This window comes from Lygodium microphyllum, chromosome 8 (genome assembly GCF_053477565.2).
Source record: "Lygodium microphyllum isolate KBCC chromosome 8, Lygodium_microphyllum_v1.1.10, whole genome shotgun sequence".
In the NCBI taxonomy this organism is placed as follows: Eukaryota; Viridiplantae; Streptophyta; class Polypodiopsida; order Schizaeales; family Lygodiaceae; genus Lygodium; species Lygodium microphyllum.
Window position 1 is genome coordinate 81,798,014 of NC_141142.1, and position 25,209 is coordinate 81,823,222.

At 40.1% G+C, this 25,209-nt stretch overlaps 1 protein-coding gene across 2 annotated transcripts in view; it reads right to left on the reverse strand.

Moving 5' to 3' along the window:
- Window positions 1–4,685: 4,685 nt before the first annotated feature.
- Window positions 4,686–25,209, reverse strand: part of LOC148032500 (uncharacterized) — a 108,840-nt gene continuing 88,316 nt past the window's right edge. The window contains exon 7 of one of the 2 annotated variants that reach the window (XM_087684111.1): window positions 4,686–5,163. The gene's annotated coding sequence lies outside the window, so the exon portion shown is untranslated. Of the gene's footprint in view, window positions 5,185–25,209 lie in introns of both variants that reach the window. The other variant, XM_087684110.1, reaches the window with a different exon arrangement.

The window sequence follows — 25,209 nt, forward strand, 5'->3', positions numbered from 1 at the left end:
TACATATACACAATATAATAAGTACTTAAGTTTTTTGCTTTTGTTTTTCAAATATAGTTGTGTATCATCCAATGGTAAACAATAACCGATGGTGGTATGTCATCCCTATATCTAATCGTTCAAAACCAATATATGGTAATATTACCGACATGGAGATAGCAGATGATCACAATCCAACAATTAATGATGATGTGCATGATAACACCATAATGGATGATATGCATGATATAGTACAAGATGAACCTCGCAAGGATGTTCAAGGAAACGCAGAAGAAGACAATAATGTGATTGTCGATGATATTGATGAAGTTATTGATGAAGTTATTGATGAAGTTATTGAGCAATATAGCAACACATTTGATAGTGGGATAGACTTATTTTTTTCGTTACCTCTTGGTAACATAGACCTAGAAGTAGATAGTTTAGCAAGGGCTAATCTCATTGAAGATGAGATGGATCATTCACTATAACATACTTAATTTGCTTATTGATTCAATGTGTATTCCTAATTCTATGCTTTTTATCATGCGCACACGTGCATACTCAAGAATCAATAGTCAATTTTAAAGCTAAATTGAATTTTTCATAATAAAAAGGAAGTATCTTTTATCATCTTCAAGTACGTAGAGAAATTACGAGATACATATTGCAATGCTTGCTACTAATTGTAAGGTTTATGTCGCTTGCTGCTAATTACTTATATCAGGCTTGTCAACTGGAGGAACTACCATTCATTAGAGAGCAATGAAAAAGTAATTATTAACTCTATTTTTTTAATTCAATGATTCAATGTGTATTCTTAATTCTATGGTTTTTATCATGCGCGCATATGCATGCTCAAGAATCAATTTCAGGTGGTTAAATAATTATTAACTTTGGTTTTTTAATTATGTGAATTGCTAATTTTAGGTGGTTAAATAATTGTGCATCTGCTGGTACGTCTATATTAGTGTCTATTTGCGTGGATATATAGACGCAAAATTCACGTCTATTTACACGCACTTATAGACGCTCTGATAGACGCGCTCGACTTTGCACATCTAACATGCGCGTCTATGCCTCGTTTGTGTTGTAGTGTCCTCTTTACTTTGATTAGGCCACGTTCTAGAAGGCAGTGTGGCAGGTTCACCCCCTCTAGTCTTCTTGGAAGTGCTAGGAGCACTATTGTCCCTCTTTCATTTCTCCTCAACAATCACCTTTATGCCCTGTGTTTTTGCTAAATAAGCATAAACAGAATATGTCTCAACTAGAAATTCCCATCTAGTCTTCTCTGATGTAATGCTCTTTCTTGCACTAGCTACACTTTGCCCTTATTTTTTGCCTATAAAGAAAAAGACCATAACTCTAACTTACTTTCTAGTTTTTTTCCAATGTGAACACCATAAGCTAAAACATCACTTGTGGCTACACAATATGTATAAGCAGATATATCCTCAAAAATATTTCTCATCCCACCCTTCTCAAAGTTTACAGTAGCAATAGGCTTGCCCATCATGGATGCACATATCTTTCTAGGTTCCCAAAAAAACAACTTGTTTTGTACAACATCCTTGAATGACTCATAGTCTCTATGCTTGTGATCAAGACTATCACACCATATACATCTTCTTACAAAAGTATTTCTAGGCACAACTTAAGAAGGGCCAGCTCACCACTGATCTATTTTAATTTGCATATCCTCTATAGTCTTTACTAGTTTCTCTATAACATCATCCTTTCTTGAAACAGTGTTGATACCAAAGGATATGGCCTAGGTAAAAGCTCAAACTGTAAATGAATAGCAACAAAAGTAGAAGCAAGAGAAGTCGTATGAGTAATAGAGCCATTCTACAGTATGGATTTCTACATTTTTCTCTTAATCAACATGGAGATTACATCCTTAGCATCCTATAATCTCTTTTAAGCCCCATGTGCTTAGTTATATCCTCCAAAAGTTTCCCTACTTCCACTTGCAATGGTGTATTAGGAGCCTGTGAAAATAGTTCAACTTTTTTGAATTGCCAAGTTGCCTGCTTTGCAACATCCAAATGACATATTTTCTCTTCAAATTAAGTTTGGAGAAACTCTTATAGAATCATCCATTTATTAGGCTCATAAACCCACTCTCGAAATGTCCTTCAGGTATTCAACCCTATGTCCTCTAAGAAATACTCCTGTTTTAGTGCTTTCTTGAATACATTCCATGTAGCATCCTACCCACAAAGCTCATTTATGCGCATTTTCATTGAAGAAGTCGCAAGATGAACAAAAACAGACTCATCAACCATGTAGGGACCCCAAAGAAATCATCAGTGTCTCATACAATTTCAAGTAACTAGAGACATTTGTGCCACATTCAAACAACTTTCTTTCATTAACCACAACTTCCATAGCTTTAGTTGGTACATTCTCATTCTGTGCATTAGCCTACAATTGCATATGCTACAACAAATTATTGTTGTTAATGTGGCAACACAATGTTTGTTGTAATTCCTATTGATGCTCCTACTGGTATTGTTGAATATACATGTTCATGTTGACTGCATAAAATCATGCCTCCTTAGCATGCTCAAAAAATATTGTGATGCTCATTCCTTTTGTTATTGTCACATAGCCAACTTCGCCTATCGAACAATGATGAACACATGGTTGTCTCTTCAAAACATGCGCCTTTCCAAAAATCTCTGTACAATGTTTATTGTGCTTCCAAGCTTGAAGTGTTATGTAGAATGCTGAAACATGTGATAGGTTAAGACCATCATCTCTAGTATCTTCAGAAAGTCTAGCATCTGCAAATTTCAGGATATCGGATGTACTCTCAGCTATGCAAGCAGTGGCTGCACAGCTGAGAGTACATCCGACACTCTCAGCTATGCAGGCAGCACCTTAACCCTGCACATGTGGCCAAGGCAAATCACATGTGCATGCTCCTCTTTCAGATTCGCGGCTCCCCATGGAAGGGACAGACACAGTGAATTCTAATCTGACCAGCAAAGTGTTGCCGTCTCGTGAATTAGGTTTATCACCTCAAAACTGATTGCTTCTAAGGACGTAAGCAGAAAGGAATGGTCAATGAATCTTTGTCCCTTCCTCAACTTCTACAAGCGCCTATCCAACTGTTTCCGATGATCACAGTGCTACCCACAACCGTAAGGCACGTAGCCAATCAATAAACTCGTGCAGGAATCTGCCTCACTGAAACTGCAACTTGCTCACGACGACGTCTCAGTTACGTCGGTGCTGCCAACTTCTCTAATGAAATTGCTACCTACGTTGATACATTAGACATCAATGTGATAGTGTTGCCCGCAACTGCTTATGGATTAACTCCTTTTTATGTTGATGATATGCCAAGGATTCCGCCTCCGCTAAACCTCCCAATATAGTGCTCGCCAAATTTTAATGATATCACCTTTGCCGCCGCAGTCAAAGGCTACTCAACGACATCATATGTGTCGTAGTATAACCTCCCTATGAGTATTGTGGTGAACACTGCCCTCTGATTAGCGCACAAAGGGCTTCTCCACAACATGGGAAAAAACTGTCATCTTCCTCCCTCTTCTCCTTTGCTATATTTGCGCACCACTCCCCCCCATTTCACGCATGCAGCGTCTCCCCAAAGCATCGACTTCTTTTTCATCTAAAATCAGCCTTAGCTTCCTAAAAGCTAAGGTTTTTATCGCCTAATCGTTTGAATGCATATACCATGCTCTTTAGTGACTATCCCATCATTCTTTTGTATCACTACATTAGAGATCGTGAATACTACATGTGTCGTACACAAATTTGACAATCAAACCAACCTTACCAAGTGCACAAATTGACCAAAAATTATCGTTGCTATCTACTACACATAAAGCATCTAGAATTATGAAAGCGCTACCACTAGTAGCATTTAACGAATTTTTTCTGACTCCTTAAATAGGATAAGAGGAGTTATTGGCACATGTGACAATGTTGTGTTTAGGGGTAGAAATAAGAGAACTTAACAAAGGAGTTGTGAAGTAAAATGCTTAGTAGCACCATTGTTAAAGTACCGCATATTTGAATCCACAATAGATATATAAGAATCGTGTACCAAAGGGTCATAATAACATTACACACTAAACACCCAACTTTAATCTTGCACAACATTTGTAGATTCTTAATTACAAGGGGAGATGTATGCAATGGCCATACTAGCCTCTTTCTTTTTAGGCTCTTGAATAGCTTCTTTATTCTTAGCCTCTTGCACAACCCATTTAGGTCAATCATAAATGACATGATCTTTTGCCTCTTGCAATACTAGTTGCAAAATATTTTACTCTGATTTTCTTTCTCATCCTTCTTGGTCTTCTTTGTCTAGCAAACTATATTTACATATTTTTTTACTAGTAGAAAATGCATTTTTTCTTCACCTTTTTTACTAACCTTAGAAGCTTGATCTATAATGTATAGGTAAGGTTTTCCTTTCCTTTCTAACTAGCCACAACAACTTAGTCTACATGCTAAGATTTATCTTCTTGCAATTATAAAATTAAAACTAACCACTTAAATGATAAAGCATTAGAATTGCATTGTATAATCAAATGGAGAATGGATGCAAAACTTTGATAAGAATCAAGAAGAACATTAAGAATAGCCTATAAAAGTGATTTGTCTTGTAAAATCTCATCTATGACAACTAAAATTTGTCACAAGAATTTTCATAGAGTAAGCTTCATCCATGTGTTAACTCTCCAATTTCTTATATAGATGAGTTGTACAAACCTTTTTATTGCTTGATACAAGTGTGCAACTATACCCCAAGCCCCATTAGCTAGTTTACATGAGCAAATGTGTTCTAACATGGTATATTTAACACACCATCCAACCAAGACATGAGTCTCTATAACTTTACCATCCCAATGAATCTTCTTAATAGGGCACTTTGGCATAAATTACATTGGGATTGAAACTCGCAACATCCTCAATATTACACATTTCTACCACATTTGTGCTTACTCCACAATAACATGACATCAATTCCCTGCATAATGTTTGATCCTTTTATAGCTAATACATTATGCATTATTTAAGACCAAATCATATGGTTGGCTCCATCCAACCTTTCCTTAATGACCAACATATTGAATAAATCATTGTTGCTCGCCATGGCTATTAAATAACGGACTTGATGCAAAACTTCCTTGTATATTGGAAAATCTGTACCAAAAATAGCTCGTGCTATGTAGCACGATACAAATTAGATTGTTAAAGGTCTTACCAATAAAAATGAATATTGTTGAAAATTCTACACAAAAGGACAAATTAATTTGTTCAATATTGGCAATAGTGCAAATGTAGCTTGAAATGAACCCAAATAAAGATCAGACTTTACCAAGACCTATGGGCCACTTCATATTATTAATTGACTAATACATGCTTATGAAATCACCTTCCAATAATTGAAGGAGATGAAATAAAGGGTCTTGAGGACTTTGTCCAAGTCTAAGTCATAACCTACACTAATACTAAAGGTTGGATTTCAGGATTATAGGAATGTACACACACATATTCACACCGTGGAAAAGCAAAAGTTCAAGAGCACATAACAAAAAGTATATGAGAACTATTAATATTGAATATCTATAGGACTAATCCTTCCCTAAATTGAATGGGCACACATATAAAGTGAAGGGACAAAAATCTACTAGTGAAGGGAGAAAGTGCTTGGACAGTCCTTAGCCTGTATTCACACACATATCACCTACCAAAATATGTATGTCCATTTTCTTCAAGAAAAATACATTTTCTTTTCTCAATCTAGTGTGAGTTTAAATTTTTGAATGCATCCATTGCACTACATGCTTGCATGGATTGAAACACTTGAACTCATGTCTTGCTTATAGAGCATTTATCAAAAGCATACAAAATATTTACCTTGTAATCATATTTTATTGTCATTGTTTTCATGACTCCTAAACTCATTTATAGTAGGAATCAGGCAAGAGATGATGAATACATGTGGTGGAGTGTGGTTTCAACTTGTTTTTTTGCTTAAAGAGGAGCCTTGCATATTGTCTTTACACTCACCAAAGTACTAATCCATCATCTCAATTGCATGGTATGTCACATTTAGTATGGTTTCTTAACATCAAAGATGTTATTTTGGGAGCAGTTTTCCACGTGCAAATCACTTCTCTACTTCTAGGCATCAAGCATAAATATTGGGTATCCTAATGGACTATCTAGGGTTTGAATAGGGTATCTAAAGATCTTGTTTATTAGCATCATATAAATTGCATCTTCCTTCACCTTAAATGTTATACTTTATTCTTGAAGTGGAATTTTCATGCTTCAAAACATGTCCAAACCATCACATTCTATGCTTGGATATCTAAAACCATTAGTGTACTAATTTAGCAATACTAGTCAACTACCTTTCATTAGTCTCCCCATCTAAGAAGTCAAGAACACCCAAACAGCCTAGTTGAGATGGTCACCAAACATTATTTTACATCAGTTTAAAGGTCAGACTTGGTGACACCTTGGCTCCACTCATATGGATTGGATACTCATGGAAATGAAAATCACCTATTTTACTATTGATAAAGGTTGCAAAGGCATCAAGTACCATTTGGGCCAGAGGGGTGCACCTTATAGAATATGAAAGATACTACCTAAGTTCTACAGAAAGGGTATGGTATTTTATCTAATAGAATTTACAATATTATATTTACAAAAGGGGTTTGTTCATTATAGTTTGAAAAGAACTTTAAATTTAGTAAAGTAAAAGGGGTCATTTTATAGCCATATAGATAGTAAAGAAAATATATTTCTTACTATGCTCTGAATGCACACTATATAGATGATTTCTTATAAGTGCACCCCTCTGTGCATTTATGTAGTATAAACTAGGTGTGGGACACCATGTGAAGCACTAGGTATATGATTGTCTACATACAAAGTATAGAACTAACCACCTTGACTATAGGAGATTATCACTTTGATTTTTACAATTGAGGCTAGAAAGCTTGCTAACTTTGATCTTATTTCTAATACATTTTTGATTGGGAACATTTTCTAGAAACTATAAGTCAAATGAAGGTTGTTTGAGAAAAAGTTAATACGTCTAGTCCTTGCAATAGATTACCTTGATTGCCTTTTGGCATCACCTTGATTTTCCTTCACCTTGAGTAACTCTCCACCTTCATTGTGACTCATCACCTACATTACACGTCATAGAATAGTTGCATACTCCACACCACACTCAACATGATCCACCACCTTGATTAGAGAAGACCATTGAAGAGCCACCACCTTGACTAGCAAAAACCATTCAAGATGGTCATCAACTTGACTAGACATCACCTTGACTAAGTGCATATAATCAAAGTGATAGAGCACCTCTACTCATTTCACAAACAAGTGAAGTTGATCCTTCACCTTTAACTAAAGCATTCCACTCAAGGTTGTCGTCACACTTATTGCTTTCACACTATGTACTATCCATCACCTTCACTCAAGGTAGTCATAGCCTTGTGTCATTTTTACCTTGATTGCCAACTCATCATTTCAATCAATGTTGTCCATGACCCTTTGATCAAGGTAGACACAACCTCTACTATACATTACCTTGATTAAATCCATTCCAATTGAGGTGAACTAATACCATCTCCACTCAAGATGGACCTTTACCCTAATTGCATCAACATGAAGTAGAACTCACTTTGTCTACATTGTATTGCTTCCACTCAAGGTGATTGTCATGTTGACTATATGACCTCGATTGCATTAGATCACTTGATCTAGGTAATCCATCATCTGCGTTGACCCACCATATTTAATACTCCATATAGGGTATTTAGATCATGAAAAACGAGTCTAGTTAAGACACCTTGGTTAACACTCCAAAACCACCTTAGAAATCCATTCAAGGTAATCAATCCATTACCTTGAAATGGAAATGTATTTATTGAAAGTCTAATTCAAATGGACTTTCTAATGAAGCTCTTAATCACATATTTTAGCTATATCATCTCTAGTCCATTCATACAACTTAATACATGTAGCAAAACCCATCTCAATTAGTTAAGTCTTGACCATTCTTTAGAGGGTATATTGAGTCACTAGAAAGATATTTGTGAAAAGTTGCATGGAGAGAGAGAGAGAGAGAGAGAGAGAGAGAGAGAGAGAGAGAGATTGCAATGCACACAACACAAGATAATGGATACAAGATAGGAAGCTCAAAACCCTACTTTTTCTTTTACTTCTTCTTCACTATAATAGTCTACCAAGAACAAAGAGAGTACGACATGCATAATATATGAGTAGTCTAACTAGAAAGATAACTAGATAGATATACCTAGCTTTGGTAGGTGGACTAACTGATATCCAGTTGTAAAGTATCACTAGAATGATATGCCACTGCAAGTACCAACCATGCGAGTGATATGGCTACAAAAATAGTCATCTAGGTACATGAGTGTTAACTCATGTTGAGAGTGACATCTCAACACCCTCTCAAGCTCAATTTTATGACATGTACTTTAAGCTTTGAAATCTTTGAAATTTTTATAGTCCTAGGGCCTTGGTGAAGATATCTACAACCTGTTGCTCTCTACTCACAAATATGAGATCAATGTTACTTATGAAGAACCCCTCTCTAATGAAATCATAATGGACCTCAATGTGTTTCATATATACTTGAAACATTGGGTTCCACATGAGTTCAAAAGAAGGGTTATTTTATTTAGTAAAAATTATAGGATTATGTTTATAAAATGTATTTTTTAATTTAAAAGTTAGAAAAAAACTCTAAGTCTAGTAAAGTAAAAGAGGTCTTTTTATGGCCTTATAGTATGTAAAGAAAGGGTATTTCTTAATAACCTTTGAACACATGTTATATAGATAATTTCTTATAGGTGCACCTCTAAGGTTCCTCACCAATTATATGCTACTCATGTTGTTAGAATGAATGACAACCCTCCTATGTATCTATATCCCCAAATCATCAACTAGCTTTCACACCCACCAAGCTACCTATCGCATGCTACCATAACAACAATTGTATACTCAACCTCTCAAATTGATAATGCAACAATGGGTTTTATTTTTACTGCTCAAGTGATAGTCCAAGTCCCAAAGAAAAATGCATAGCCCACACATGGACTTCTTTGTTAGATAAAGTGCTTGCCTAATTTGCAGCAATTTATCCAAATAATTGTACCACCAATTCAACCTCATAAAGTATATCATAATCCAATGTGGCTTTAAGATATTGTAAGGTGTGTCTCACACTTTCTAAATGAGGCTTATGAGGCACTTGTATAAATTCACTCTCCAAGACAATTGTGCAGTTGCAATCTAGCGTGGTGATAGTAGTGAAGATCAAACTTCCTACCATCTTCCTCTACATTATGGAATCCTCCAATATCTCATCCATGTCAACACTTAGCTTCACATTATGATCCAATGACACTAACACTACAATAGAAACAAGGCATAGACGCGCATGTTAGACACGCAAAGTCGGGCGCGTCTATCATAGCGTCTATAAGTGCGTGTAAACGTGCGTGTAAATAGACGCGAATTGTGTGTCTATATATCCGCGCAAATAGACGCTAATATAGACGTGCTAGAAGACGCACAATTATTTAACCACCTAAAATTGCAATTCACATAATTAAAAAACCAAAGTTAATAATTATTTAACCACCTGAAATTGATTCTTGAGCATGCACGTGTGCGCATGATAAAAACCATAGAATTAAGAATACACATTGAATCATTGAATTAAAAAAATAGAGTTAATAATTACTCGAAGTACCATTGGCATCCTCGAAGTGAGCAAGGACACCACAATCTTGGGTATTTCTCTTTTCATCTATACGTTGAGTTCGAGTATGTTTACCCTCACACCAAAGTGCATTGAATAATGTGCACTAGTCATAAAAGATAAAAGATCAAACTAGACATGTTGGACCCTCACGAGGTATTCAAATAACTAGACATGCTGGACCCTCATGAGGTGTCTGTAGCAAAATATACTGGGTAGATGAAAGAGCCCTTAAGCTATGGTACACTTACTTGGGCCTTAAAACAAAGATCTACATTACTCCTACTCTAGACTTGGATAAAAGTGCCAGTGAAGACTCGAGTGTTTTATGGCTCGAGACTCAATCTATGAATGGAAAAACATCACCTCCACATCTAGGTTCTATCCCACCCTTCAAGTTCAAAAAGAGCATGGGGTTTGGAATTCGTGGCTTTTTTAAAGGCAAGCCAAAACCATTGAATAGTTTGATGGAAGGCCCTCCCTTTTTCTATTTTGAAAATGTTGAGAACGTTCCCAATTCAGAGTGGGAGACCATCAAACAGCATTTTAATGGCATAGATCCATAGTTCACAGACTCTAGATATTTTTTAGCATGCTTTAGGCTGAGGAGGTTATGTTTATAACCTTCCAGTAGATGGAAGAAGGTTGATCCTCCCCCCTGCTCCCATGACAATCTTTGAGGTGCTTCCGAAAACAAAGAAGTATTGGCCCCCATGGGATCCGAGAGCGAAGCTAAATTGCATAAAAAAACGGGGTGCCCCTAGCACTATATGTGGATTGATCAAAAAAATGTTTTCTTCCCACAAAGAAAGCAAGATACCTTCTTATCTTCAACATGAGAATATCTTGGTATGCAAATATGGAACTTGGTTTGGGTCAGCCCAGGCCAAGCTGCCCCACTTGAACCCCATGAGATTGAGTTGGTGCTTGGATATGATCATGACCACACTTGAGGCTCCTCTACCCTTTCAGATCGGTATGATGCATCGGGCAACTCATTTCAGGTCAATACTATTGCGTATAGTCTTTTACCACTGAAAGAATTATATCCACAAGGTTTAACAGTTCTGTCATTATTCTCGAGCCTTGGTGGGAAAGAAGTGGCATTGCAGAAATTGGGTATAATTTTGAAGGCTGTTGTTATTGTGGAGATCAATGATAAATGTAAAAACATAATAGCAAGCTAGTGGAACAAAACCTTACAAAAAGGCCAATTTCAAATGGAGGATGATGTTAGAGATCTTATTGATCATAAGTTGGCTGAGATTGTGGATGCAACGGGAAAGATTGACCTCATAATTGGGGGAAGCCCTGCAACAATCTCTCAGGCAACAATAGAGTAAGCAGGGCAGGCTTGGGTGGCAAAGAATCCTATCTTTTCTTTAAATTTCCCAAGATTCTGAGTAGTTTAAAACATATCATGCAAGCAAGAGGTTACCTGAATATGAGCAAACCTCTTAACAGCTAGTATTTTTTTGAATAGGGCATGATTGGATGTATATATGACATAATTACACCTGGATCATACGCTAGGACATGATATACATGTATATACGACATGATATACATGTATAGGGCATATACATGCATAGGACATGATATACATTACCAACTTTACTTCTTTCTGAGTATTACAAATATACCTCCAATCACTCAAAGCTAATTACATATATGTGTTTTCATGCCCTATATTCATCCAATCATGCCCTATACAAATGTGATTGGATAGGGCATGATGATTGGATGTATATATAAATCAAAGGTTCAGTTGTGCGTTTCCAATATATATATATATATATATATATATATACATATATATATATATACATATATATATATATACATATATATATATATACATATATATATATATACATATATATATATATACATATATATATATATACATATATATATATATATATATATAAGAGAGAGAGAGAGAGAGAGAACTGATCAATACACTCACATGTCTCATTTAATGTTGTGTACTTAACCTAGCCATGCATGCCAATTCATAGCATGAGTAGATTGATGTAAATCAGTTGGCTTGTGCATATGCAAGTTATTCCAATCATGTCAAGGTGCACTTATAGCTCACATATAATTTTAGATAAGGTGGAGCACATGTAACCAATGTGCACATGTCCTCTTTTCATCATCTTTAGCCAGTGTGTCCACTTGTTGGTGACTAATACCAACAAGCCAACTACAAATCTCTTATCTATGAAATATATAAGTAAATTAACTTGGTTAATTTGATGAGGCCAAGTTTTCCTTCCATGGATAGTGTGGTTGGCTATATTCTACTTCAAGGTTATAGGAACTTGCAGAAGTCAATGGAGCATCCTAAAAATGATGATACTTTAATTACTATATCAAGTCACTTCATGTACATATCTTTGATTGATTGATGGATAATATGCCTTTCTCTATCTCTTTCGTGTACACCTTCATTGCATTATCTTTCTCTAGCTAAAAACCATTCGTGCTTTATCTACCTATTGATACGTAAGTGGGATAATATGCAATTGTAAGTGGGATGGTCTACTAAGTCACTACATATATATGTGCCAATTGACTTGCCAATGTGTTATCTCTTATCCTCAAGATTTGTTATCTATGTCACCACATAGGTCAATTGATTCCCTAAATGCATGCATTGATTCCTTAAATTGTTCCTGCGCGTCTGTAAGCACGTGTAACAGGAATTATCTGTGCATATACACGCGCCATTACACGCGCTGACGGACGCGCCACCTAAGTATATAAAAATTTAAAAAAAGTTGTGGCTTTCTTTTCAAACCTGTGCTTTCCTGCTTTTTTTTTGGATTTTCTACAATTCGAGCTCGACATCACTACTCTGTCTATCTATCACTTCATGAAGACAATGAGGCAAGGAAATAAGAGTAAAAAGAGGACAGGAGGAAAGAAGAGCCAAAGAGTAAAGAACAAGAGCCAAACAGCAAGAAAGAGAACAAGATTGAAGCAACTTACCAAGGGAAGGGAGAAGGAGGACAAGGAGCTTGCAACCTAGCCGCTGCCACCCGTTGGAACAAGCAAAGAAGGTGAGTTCTTCTTCTCTCTCTCAATCTTGTTTGCTTTCTCTATTTGTTTGTCTCTCTCTTCTCTCTCTTCACATGCTGGATCTTGTCATCTATTGAGGTTTTTTAGCTTTGTTTTTTAAACAAGTTTGAGAAGAAATGGTGCGACTGTGCGCGTCTGTCAGTGCGTCCAGATGACAGTGTAGACGCAGCTATAGACGCGGAAATAGATGCACTGACAGACGCCCAGAGAGACGCGCTGATAGGCGCTCACAGAGACGCAAGTGTAGACGAGCACAGTGACGCAGGTATAGATGATGTATGTAATATGTTTTATCTACACAGGGTAATATGATTTTTCTTGTGTAGATGTGAAATCCTGGATTCTCCAGCACCCCATTCAACAAGGAGCAATTCATGGGGGAGATGACCAATTATCTTGGTCTCCCTCCCATTGCAGATGAGGTTTTCAGTGTGATGTCTGGGACACCTATCACATCTTTGCCTACACCGGGATCAGCTAAGGTACATGGATTGGCTGAAGCACGTGTATCGAGTGAGATAGAGGGTAGTGCATGTCAAGGGAGGAGGGAGAGTAGTGCATGTGTGTAATATTTCCGGCCATGTGAAGTTTCGGGAAAATAATAAGGTTAGAGTGAAGTTTCGGACGGGATAGTCTAAACTAACACACCTCCACTGAGTCCATACAAGTCACGGCTTTTCGAAACCGTGTATTTCCCATAAGAACCTCCTCTTGGGAGGAGGACAAGGGATAATAATTGGAATTTAGGTAAATTTCTTTTTTTTTCCTCAGCCGAAGCGTGGCTGAGGGAAGATAATGATGCCTAACTAAGATGGAGTAGTCGTGGAGAGGAGGAAATCCATGCACGATCCACGTGGGGAGGGAAGGTACCTCTTCCCCCCCTCCTATATAAAACCTGAGGAAGGAGAAAAGAGGGAGAGACGACGCCCTTCACCCTGTCGAAGCCAGGAGCTGTTTGAGAAGGGAGGATGCTGCAGGAAGCTACGGATCGCCACATTCGTGAGGAAGGAAGAGTTGAAGCATTGATGTACTGACGGAGGCCGTGTGGTAGTCGTATAGGGAGGAAGCCATTATAACTGAAGGACTCAGCAGCGAGGAGAGAGGCGAGGGGGCTACCGTGGAGCAAACGCCGCCAGCCAACAGTCGACGATCAGCCGCCATCCTCGCCTTCAGCCGCCATCGGACGCCTGACTGCAACGTACTCCTTGGTCCTTCTTTTATCCCACGTGGCTTCTTGGAAGCCTTGGGAAACTTCCAAGGGGGGGGGGGGGGGGGGTTTCCTAAGCCCCCTTCGTGTGGACTTTGAAACTACCCTATCCTTCCCAAATTTTTTTTACCCTAAAGGCCCTTAGGCCTCTTACTAATAGCCTTTAAGGCTACCTTATTTTCCCTTTTAAACTCCTCCCTAAGGCCTCCCCTTAGGGTCTTTTTTTTCCCCCTAGGGTTTTTCCCTTAGGACTGTATAAAGCCTTTTCCCCCTTGCGATCTTAACAAAGGAATTCTTAACCTCGGTTTTTTTTTTAAAAACCCTCTTAGCTCTTTCTATGGTTTTAAATTCCCCTTCCCCGGAGTTAGGCCTTTCCTAAACTTGTCCTACACCCTTTTTCCGTCACAATTTAAGGCCTTTCCCCATTAAGACCCTTTCCCTAGTGATTTAAAGCATTATATACTCTTCCCCCTTGGGTTCCGAATCATTCCCTCCTTTTTCGTGTGAAAACCCGCATGAGCCTAATTGCCTAAAAGTCCTTAGACCTTTACTTATAATCTTTACGGCTATTAATTTCCCTTAAAGCCCTCCTATACCTTGCGTCTTTTTCCACACCTTGATATTCTCGTTCGTGCAAGCTTACTAAGGCCATTAAGCTTGTCCCATGGCTTTAATGCGTCTTAGTGGTAAAAGTTTCTAAAACACCCTTTTCAATTCCCGAATTCAAGGAGGGAACCTACGAAAACTACTTTTGACGAACGGTGCAAGGAGCAACGGTGGAATTCTAAGGAGAAGTTATAAAGCTGCTTCCACGTTCAACGGACCACACTTGCGATGCCTCCTAAGAAAGTCCAAGGCGTAACCGCGGGAGGGTCATCTCCCGGTATCCATGTGGATATCTCACCTCAAAGCCAGGTTTTCTTCTTGATATTAATTTGGGTTTTAGTCAATCATGCAAAGAAAAATTAAGGAAATATATATATGTTCGAATCAATTCTAACGAAGGAGTGAGCTTATGAATGACAATATATTCAAATTAGCTTCCATCAAATTGCATCAAGCATTGTAAAATAATAGGCAATACTATCCGTTACTATAGTATTATAGTCCAAAAATGAAGAAATTATATCCTGCTCCATTAGTCTTATTCTTTTCTCAACGGATCATGGCAAAACGGCTAAATTCATGAAAAGTTTCCTTCAAATGCTCAAATTATTAGAGAGTTATCTTTGCTAGTTGCAAGGCAACTGTTGTTAATTGGCGTGAGTTTATCTTAAAGAAAACGGAAGTCAAAAGTTAGAATTTAACAAGTATAAAAATTAGACATACGAAATCATTTGGAAAGAAAATGTAATGGGAAATTGCTGGATGAGACTTTATTAACACTTTTTCCCCTCCAAATAGAGGACTTGGAACAAGTAAAGTGTGTATTCACCAATTCCTTAGCTAGATATTTAGGAGTATCGTCACCTTTCTTTATGCTATATGCCAAATCAGACTGTATTGATTGAGAAGGTAATCAAAGATAGTAAAAACCGTGACAAGATGAGTAAGATTACCCTCCTAAAGTTGACAAAACCAATCTTTCCAAAAGATAACCGGACCAATCTAAACATAGAAACATTCATACCCTAAAACACTAGACTACTTATCTTACCGCAAGGACAATAAACTCATAAAAATAAGAAATTAGGGTCGTCCCTAAGGCTCTCAAATAAAGAAACCCTAGGCCTGATATACGTCAGATTATGGAGTCTAAACAGACTATTCCATCATCTGACTTGCGCAACATATATGAGATCATCCTTTTCGACGACGGCAGATCCTTACACAAGTTATCTTGCAAAAAGATGTCATTTTTGGATATCCTTCAAAATAAGAAAAGTTGTAAAATAGAAACTAGCATATCTAAGGTACTTTAGGGTAAGCCAAACTAGGTATACCCTACATCCGAATGTAAGGATCCTTGCCAAAGTTACAAGATATCTTAAGAACGACTGCCGATACACTCAAAAAGGAAAGAACACTTCTTTAGCAGTTTGCCATACAAATGGGTTGGTTAATGGAAATGTTTCTGCTTGCTAGAGATTTTAGAGCTATGTTTGATTTATGAATTACAAATTAAATAAGTATCTATACTTCAGGTTAAAAACCTGAAGGGAGAGGCAGCTTCAGTTACCCCCGACTGCTTGCTTGACCCTAACCAAGGGGGTTGTTGAACGTGCTGGGAACGTGGACCGAACCCGCCGCGAGAGGTCTCTCCGTTGAGTTCTACTTGGAGTAGGAGGACGCTTGGGTGCCAGTGTAACGTGTCCACTTGTATGCTCGGAGATGAACCTCCCGCAGTCGCGCCTTGCAACTTCTTGGGAGCCATTGTAGTCGTGGTTACGGACTCCTTCACCCTCGCTTTTTGAGACGGCTAGGGGATCGCTATCTTCTCCTTGCGTGGGAATAGGTATTTCCCTAACCGGATTCAAAACCACGAAGTCGCGTAGGATCAAGGCCTATGGCCTTAATCCTTAGAAGCTTCTTAAGAAGCTTCTAAGAAGCTTCTAGCCTGCAGCAACGTCGGGGGGGGGGGGGGGGGGGGGGGGGGGGGGGTTCGTCGTGAAGAGGGCGGGGATGGCGGACCGTGGCAGTCTGGCGGCCGTGGCGGCTGGCGGACTGGGGCGGCAGCGCGGCGGCCTCCCTCTGCGTGGCGACGACGGCAGCCTGGTCTCCTCCTTTCCCCAAACGGCAGCAGCAGGGTCCTCTCCTTCCTCTCACAGTCCGTCCTCTCTTCTTTTTTCTTCTCTCCCTAACGGGAGTTCATATAGGCAAGGGGGGAGGGAAGGGAAGCCCCACCACGTGGAGGACTCATGCCATTCCCTCCTCATGCATTCCCGATTCATTCTTCCTTGGCCATTCCTCCCCACACTCCCTCTCCTCCAGCCATGCATCGGCTGGGGAAAGGGATAAAAAAATTTGCCTAAAATTTATCCAATTGCCTCTTCAAAAAAGGGTGTTTCCTTGCGGCTTTTGCGGTCTTCAACCCCAGCCTCTAATTTACACTGTGGAGGCCTCATTTTTGAGCGTGCATGGTATGGATTAAGCTACTAATAATACGATGTAGGGGATAACCTTGCACAGGATTTATACGACGTGCGGGAAGTCAATATTTACGGTACGCAGTGTGCGGAAATATTACATTCTCTCCCCCTTGGAAGAATCGAGATGTCCTCATCTCGAGATAAACTGGGGATATTGAAGATTGAGAGAGCTTTCATCCATCCAGGTAGCATCCTCTTTGGGATAATCTTTCCATTGGACGAGGCATTTTTTCAAGGTTCTAGATCTTAACTGTCTCTCCCTGACATCTAAAATCCTTTCCGGTCTTAGCTCAAGGACTCCTTGACTAGGCATTACAATTTGTTGGTCATCAAGTACATGATTTGGGTTGGGTATATATTTTTTTAAGAGACTAATATGGAATACATTGTGAACCTTTAGGTTATCTGGAAGTTGCAATTTATAAGCATTGGGTCCCAGGCATTTGAGGATTTTATACGGACCACAATACCTTGGACTTAGCTTCTTGCATTCACCTAGAGATAGAGAACTCCTTTTTGGGCGTACGCGAATGAAAACCATGTCTCCTTCTCCGAAGACCCTCTCTTGGCGTTTCAAATCCGCATATGCCTTTTGTCTATCTTTGGCTGCTTGTATGTCTTGTCTTATTGACCTTATTTGGTCATCCATGTCCTCCAACATTTGTCTTGAAGCTTCCACCCTTAGGGTAGGATCAGAAAAGTTTAGGGGACTTCGACAATCATGACCATACAGTGCCTGGAAAGGCGTCATTTGAATGCTCTGCTGGTAAGAAGCATTGTAAGCAAATTCTACTAACGGCAAGTATTGAATCCACCTCTTCGGCTCCCGACAGCAGTAAGCCCTAAGCATATCCTCAATGATTTGATTTACTCGTTCTGTTTGTCCATCTATTTGGGGATGGTAGGCAGTGCTAAAACAGAGTTGAGTTCCAATAGCTTCAAAGATAGCTCTCCAAAAGTGTGAAGTGAAAAGAGAATCTTGATCGCTAATGATCCTTCTAGGTAACCCATGTAGCTTGAATATTTCTTTGATAAACACTCTAGCAATGTCGGAGGCTTTATAGTTTGTCTTTATTGGAATCAGGTGTGCAACCTTAGTAAGCATGTCAACTACAACCATAATGGAGTTGTATCCTCCTTGGACTTGGGGTAAGCCTACCACAAAATCCATACTAATGAATTCCCATTTCATTTGGGGAATGTCAAGTGGTTGCAATTTTCCTGGCATCAAGACATGTTCAGCCTTGATACGTTGGCAAGACAAACATTCAGTGACATATTTGAGGACGTCACCTTTGAGCCTCTCCCAATGATAGCTCTTCCTAAGTGCATTAAGAGTTTTTGCATAGCCAGGATGTCCTGCGAAAGGGGAATCATGAGCTTCCCATAATATCTTTTGCTTAAGCGACTGGCTTGTTGGTATACATAGCCTTGTTCTATAGTAAATAAGTCCATTGTCAACAGAAAATTCATGATACTTGGCCTGATACCTCAGATTCTGTTCCTTGGTAGATATTTCTTTTATCATTTCTTGGTAGGCTAAGTCATGGCATGCTTCCTCTCTAGCTAGTTCGAGTATAGGGTTGCTTGGCATAGATACCTTTGTAGCCAGAGATCTGGCTGTTGATGGATTCTGCAAGATTAGGGAGTTTAGGAATGCCTTGCGACTGAGTGCATCGGCAACTACATTCTCTTTCCCCGGTCGATACTTGATTTCAAAATCATACTCCTCCAATACTTCAGTCCATCGACGTTGCCTCATGTTGAGCTCGTTCTGGGTAAAAATCCATTTGAGACTCTTATGATCGGTTACTAGAGTAAAATTGTTACCCAACAGGTAGTGTCTCCAAAGCTTTAGAGCATGGATGACAGCTAATAACTCCAGATCATGCGTGGCATAATTATTTTCATGACTCTTCAATTTCCTTGAAGAATATGCTACGGGATGACCTTCCTGCATGAGTACACACCCCAAGGCAAGATTGCTGGCATCAGTTACTACCTCGAACTCCTTATTGAGGTCGGGAAGTTTCAGAATAGGTGCTGATACCAAACATTGCTTCAATTGGTCGAAGCTATTTTGCTCGGGAGTTGACCATGTAATAGAAGTCTGCTTCTTTAGTAAGTCGGTAAGAGGTGCTGCAATCAAAGCATAGTTTTTGATAAAGACCCTATACCATCCTGTCAAGCCAAGAAAACTGCGTATTTCTTTGACGGATACTGGTATTGGCCATTCAAGCACATCTCTGACTTTGGCTGGGTCTACTGATATTCCTTCTGATGATACTATGAATCCTAGATATTCAATCTGATGTTTGAAGAATGCACACTTCTTCATTTTTGCATACAGCTTATGAGACCTCATTGTCTCAAGGACAATCCGAAGTTGCGGTTCATGATCTTCTTCCTGTTTAGAATAGACTAAAGTATCATCGAAGAAGACAAGCACGAAATCATCAAGATATGGTCTAAAAATATCCTGCATTAATCTATTGAAGGTGGCAGGTGCATTTGTAAGCCCGAATGACATAACCAAGAATTCAAAGTGCCCATATCTTGTATTGAAGGCCGTTTTTGGAATATCTTCATCCTTGATCCTGATTTGGTAATAACCTGACCTGAGATCAATTTTGGAGAAGATCTTTGCACCTTGAAGGCGGTCAAGAAGCTCATCTATTCTAGGAATATGATACTTGTTCTTGACTGTTGATTGATTCAACCCACGGTAATCAATACATAGTCGAAGTGTCCCATCTTTCTTCTTCTCGAATAGAACTGGAGCTCCCCATGGTGAATTGCTAGGCCGGATGTAACCCTGATCTAACAGTTGCTTGAGTTGTTCCTTCAACTCGATAGCTTCCGGAATAGACATTCTATAAGGTCTCTTTGCAATTGGCGCAGCTCCAGGTATTAGCCTTATTTCATGATCAACTTCTCTTGGAGGTGGAAGTTCAGTTAATTCCTCAGGGAATACGTCAGCGTATTCTTTTAGCCAAGAGGGTCCCTCATGAGACTCTTGCTTTTGATCTAACTTGTTGAGTTTGATCAAGTAAACAGGTAATCCTTTCCTAACCCCTTTAACACCATATTGGGGAATATTGGAATTTCCCATAAGTTTGGGACACGTGGTCAAATCTTTGGATTTGTCATAACTTGAACACTATAACTCCAAATGGAGCGCTCTATAGCTCAATAGATTCCATTTTTCAAGCGCTTTCCAATGATAGGTTACATCATATTGTTTTGAGAAACTTATGGGCATGTTATCCGGGTGGCACCTTTTCAGTATTCAACTAATGGGAATTGGGAGACTCCCAAACTCACTAATATTGTGTTCTTTTATGATCCGCGATACTTTGGCTAACTGGATCCTTGGTACTCCTGCCTCACCTTGAGTTGTAACAAACTCTCTTTCAGAGTTTCGAAAGGAAACTTGACCCTTTCCACAGTGGATGTGGGCGTCATTAGGCTTAAGCCAATCCATCCCGAGTAGACACTCATCGATACCTAAGTTCATGACTCTGAATTTGACTGAGGTTTTCTTTCCTCCCAGATAGAACTCCTCCTTAGCAGTTTGCCTGGTACAAGTTACCTCGCGACCGTTTGCCAATTCCACAAGTAGGGTAGGTGCTTCTACTGTGGCTATTCCTAATCTCTTAGCACACGCTGGTGAGATAAAGGAATGTGTACTGCCACAATCAATCAAGGTTTTGAATCCTTTACCTTGATAGTCCGACGGTGTTTGAATCACCGAGAACTGGCGATTCGGCGCCTTCTTGTGTAAAGCGGCATGGACCGTCGCTCTTTCGAATTCTGCTTCCATAGTCGGATCTTCCCCTTCTTCTGCATCACATCTTTGCTTATTGATAATGCAGGAAGCTCTTCCTCTTCCACGGGTGGCGGCTCCCTGACCGCGGCCAGCACCTTGACGGTGTCCCTCGCTGAGCTTGGGGCATTGCTTTTTGAAGTGACCGAGTTCATTGCAGTGGAAACATCGGAGGTTTCGGCCATTACTGTGAGTAGGAACAAAGTTGTTGACGTTATTTGTCCTTGCTTTCTTCCTTTGTCCCTGATTGTGGCCTTGAACTCTCTTAACTTGGGGTCTGAATGCTCCTCTGTTCGGGTCGCTATAAGACCAATTCTTAATACCCCTTGGTTTAGCTTGCACTTCCTGAATTATAGGTGCCGCTCGAATGAGTGCATCCTGAAGATCTGATGGACGCATAGATTCGAGACGGGTATTTACAGGTGGATTTAAGCCCGCGCAAAATTTGGACACCTGCTGTGTCGTGTCCATTTGTGGCGCATACATTAAGAGTGAGACAATTTTAGAGTAGTATGCGTCAAGAGTGAGTCCTAATTGTTTTAGCTCATAGAACTCATTCATTTTCTGTGTACGATATGCAAGCGGCAAATATCTCCCTTGCACGGCTTGCTTTAACTTCTCCCAGGTAACGGACCCCTCTGAAACCCCTTGATCCCTGCACCATTGTTTCCACCATAGTCTGGCTTCACCGGTGAGTTTTAATTTGGCGAGCATGGCCTGATTGGTAGGTGCTGTACCAGCTGCTTCGAAGTAATCCTCCATAGATTCAATCCAAATTTCAGCATCCGACTGGACGAATCTGCCTCTCCCGTCAAACTCGGGTGGCTTTATCTGTTTGAGGAGGAACTTCTTTTCCTGGATCACAGTAGTGCTTGATGTAGGGGGCGAATTTGGAACCTGTACCTGGGGTTGTGCCTGAGTAAAAGTTTTCTTAACATTATTATCTGATAATTGACATTAGCTTATCTTTAGTTCAGCTATCTCGTAAATCATGAAGCTACTTAACTTTTTGCAACAACCCTGATACACAATCGGATATTGATAAAAGAAGTCCTTATTTATATTTATATGGCGTAGCCTTATACAACATCTCGTGTGATGATAATCCAATCATTACATTTAGTTTGGGGAGAACAACATTGTATTGGATTTGTCTACAGGAACTGTGTAATAGTAGGGTTTTGGGTCATGAATCTTTAGGAATCGATAATTCATCGGAAGTTCAGGATATCCTTTCCGCTGGAATCCATACTTCCCATGGCGGCCCAATACCTTAATCCTATCAGCTGGAATTACACGGGTTACTTCCTCATATACATATGAGTTCAATTCAACTCTCCGACCTCGAATATGCAAAGTCGAATTTACGTGAGCTTCCACAAAAATGAACAGCTTCACGATTTTCAAATCTTCCAACCACTTGATCCTCTTCAGGTTGGTCTGTAGATAAGCGAACCGGTGGGCAGCTATGTAGTAGATTCCTGAAGACCCAGTCCATCTTCGTTCTATATATACAGGTGATGGATTATAAATCTGCTCCAGGATGTTCATCATTTCAATTCTCCGCCTATAATGCGGAGAATGCATTGCAGTCATAAACATGATCTGGAACACCAAAAACTTGTTCCACGCCTCATAATTCTGCAAGACAGTATTGAAGATGAGGAAATGTTTGGACAGGAACAATTTCTTTACTTCATTTTTAATGAAATCTCATGAAAACAATTCCATTGTTGGTCGGCTCTGATACCAACTGTAACGTGTCCACTTGTATGCTCGGAGATGAACCTCCCGCAGTCGCGCCTTGCAACTTCTTGGGAGCCATTGTAGTCGTGGTTACGGACTCCTTCACCCTCGCTTTTCGAGACGGCTAGGGGATCGCTATCTTCTCCTTGCGTGGGAATAGGTATTTCCCTAACCGGATTCAAAACCGCGAAGTCGCGTAGGATCAAGGCCTATGGCCTTAATCCTTAGAAGCTTCTTAAGAAGCTTCTGGCCTGCAGCAACGTCGGGGGGGGGGGGGGGGGGGGGGGGTTTGTCGTGAAGAGGGCGGGGATGGCGGACCGTGGCAGTCTGGCGGCCGTGGCGGCAGCTATGGCGCCTGGCGCCTGGCGGACTGGGGCGGCAGCGCGGCGGCCTCCCTCTGCGTAGCGACGACGGCAGCCTGGTCTCCTTCTTTCCCCGAACAGCAGCAGTAGGGTCCTCTCCTTCCTCTCACAGCCCGTCCTCTCTTCTTTTTTCTTCTCTCCCTAACGGGAGTTCATATAGGCAAGGGGGGAGGGAAGGGAAGCCCCACCACGTGGAGGACTCATGCCATTCCCTCCTCATGCTTTCCCGATTCACTCTTCCTTGGCCATTCCTCCCCACACTCCCTCTCCTCCAGCCATGCATCGGCTGGGGGAAGGGATAAAAAAATTTGCCTAAAATTTATCCAATTGCCCCTTCAAAAAAGGGTGTTTCCTCGCGGCTTTTGCGGTCTTCAACCCCAGCCTCTAATTTACACTGTGGAGGCCTCATTTTTGAGCGTGCATGGTATGGATTAAGCTACCAATAATACGATGTAGGGGATAACCTTGCACAGGATTTATACGATGTGCGGGAAGTCAATATTTACGATACGCAGTGTGCGGAAATATTACAACCAGGGGGGGCTCTGGCCGTAAATCCCTTGCCTTCCGGGCCTTGCACAAGGGACTAACGCGACTCGGGATTGGATCCCAGAGCCCGTATACTAGTTGATGGGTGGAAGCTTGGAATAGTGATCCCTGGAGATTACTTGTTAGCCTCCGGGCAAATTATGTATAAGCCTACGGGCGGAACTTATTGTAATTCAAAGATAAAATGATGAGATGTTGGAAGTACTTGATTGATATTGTTTTTATATGTCACGTGATAAAATTACGTGAAGGAACCAGTGCTTAAACAATATTAATTAAAGAAGCTGATTGTTATATGTCAAACTAATGTGTTAGATAATTACATAACTAAAACAAACTGAGGAAAGTGCGGAGGATGGACCATGGGTCCGTCCTACGGTTGGGTGGTACCGGTTAGCCGGGAACTTTTCTCATAAATCTCGAAAGACAGCAGAGTGATCATCATCATAAAAAAGAATAACAAGAACGATGACCTAGAGTTACGTCTTACCCGATTGACGTTGTTTTAGGGGAACGGAATGGGACTATGCCTTATGGCAGAGAGGTTGAGCCTTGCATCCCTCTCGTTTCCCATTCTCCTTGAACCAAGTGCAGCGTGAATCCGCTTCGGACCTGGCGTTTCTGCGTAAAGTAGTTCGCTCAGGTCTGACGCTAGTTGCTGTTAACTAGTGAACCATTAGGAAAACCCAAATTCCGGTCGATCCTAAGTGGAAACGGCCAGGATACCTCCGCTACGTGGCAGACGCGGGAAGAACTAGATCGCAAAACCCGTAACATTCCATGGGAGTATCGGGTGGAGCTTCCTAGACATCCTTTCCAATGGACTGCTAAGATGTGTCCTGGATGATACTAGGGGACACGTTACAGTTGGTATCAGAGCCGACCAACAACGGAATTGTTTTTATGAGATCTCAACAAAATGAAGTAAAGAAATTATTGTTGTCCAAACATTTCCTCATCATCAATACTGTCTTGCAGAACTATGAAGCGTGGAACAAGTTTTTGGTGTTCCGGGTCATGTTTATGACTGCAATGCATTCTCCGCATTATAGACAAAGAGTTGAAATGATAAACATCCTGGAGCAGATTTATAATCCATCACCTTTATATATAGAACGAAGATGGACTGGGTCTTCAGGAATCTACTACATAGCTACCCACCGGTTCGCTTATCTACAGACCAACCTGAAAAGGATCAAGTGGTTGGAAGACTTGAAAGTCGTGAAGCTGTTCATTTTTGTGGAAGCTCACGTAAATTCGACTTTGCATATTCAAGGTCGGAGGGTTGAATTGAACTCATATGTATATGAGAAAGTAACCCGTGTAATCCCAGCCGACAGGATTAAGGTGTTGGGCCGCCATGAGAAGTATGGATTCCAGCGGAAAGGATATCTTGAACTTCCAATGATTTATCGATTCCTAAAGATCCATGACCCAAAACCCTACTATTACACAGTTCCTGTAGACAAATGCAATACAACGTTGTTCTCCCCAAACTGAATGTAATGATTGGATTATCATCACACGAGATGTTGTATAAGGCTACGCCCACGTAAATATAAATA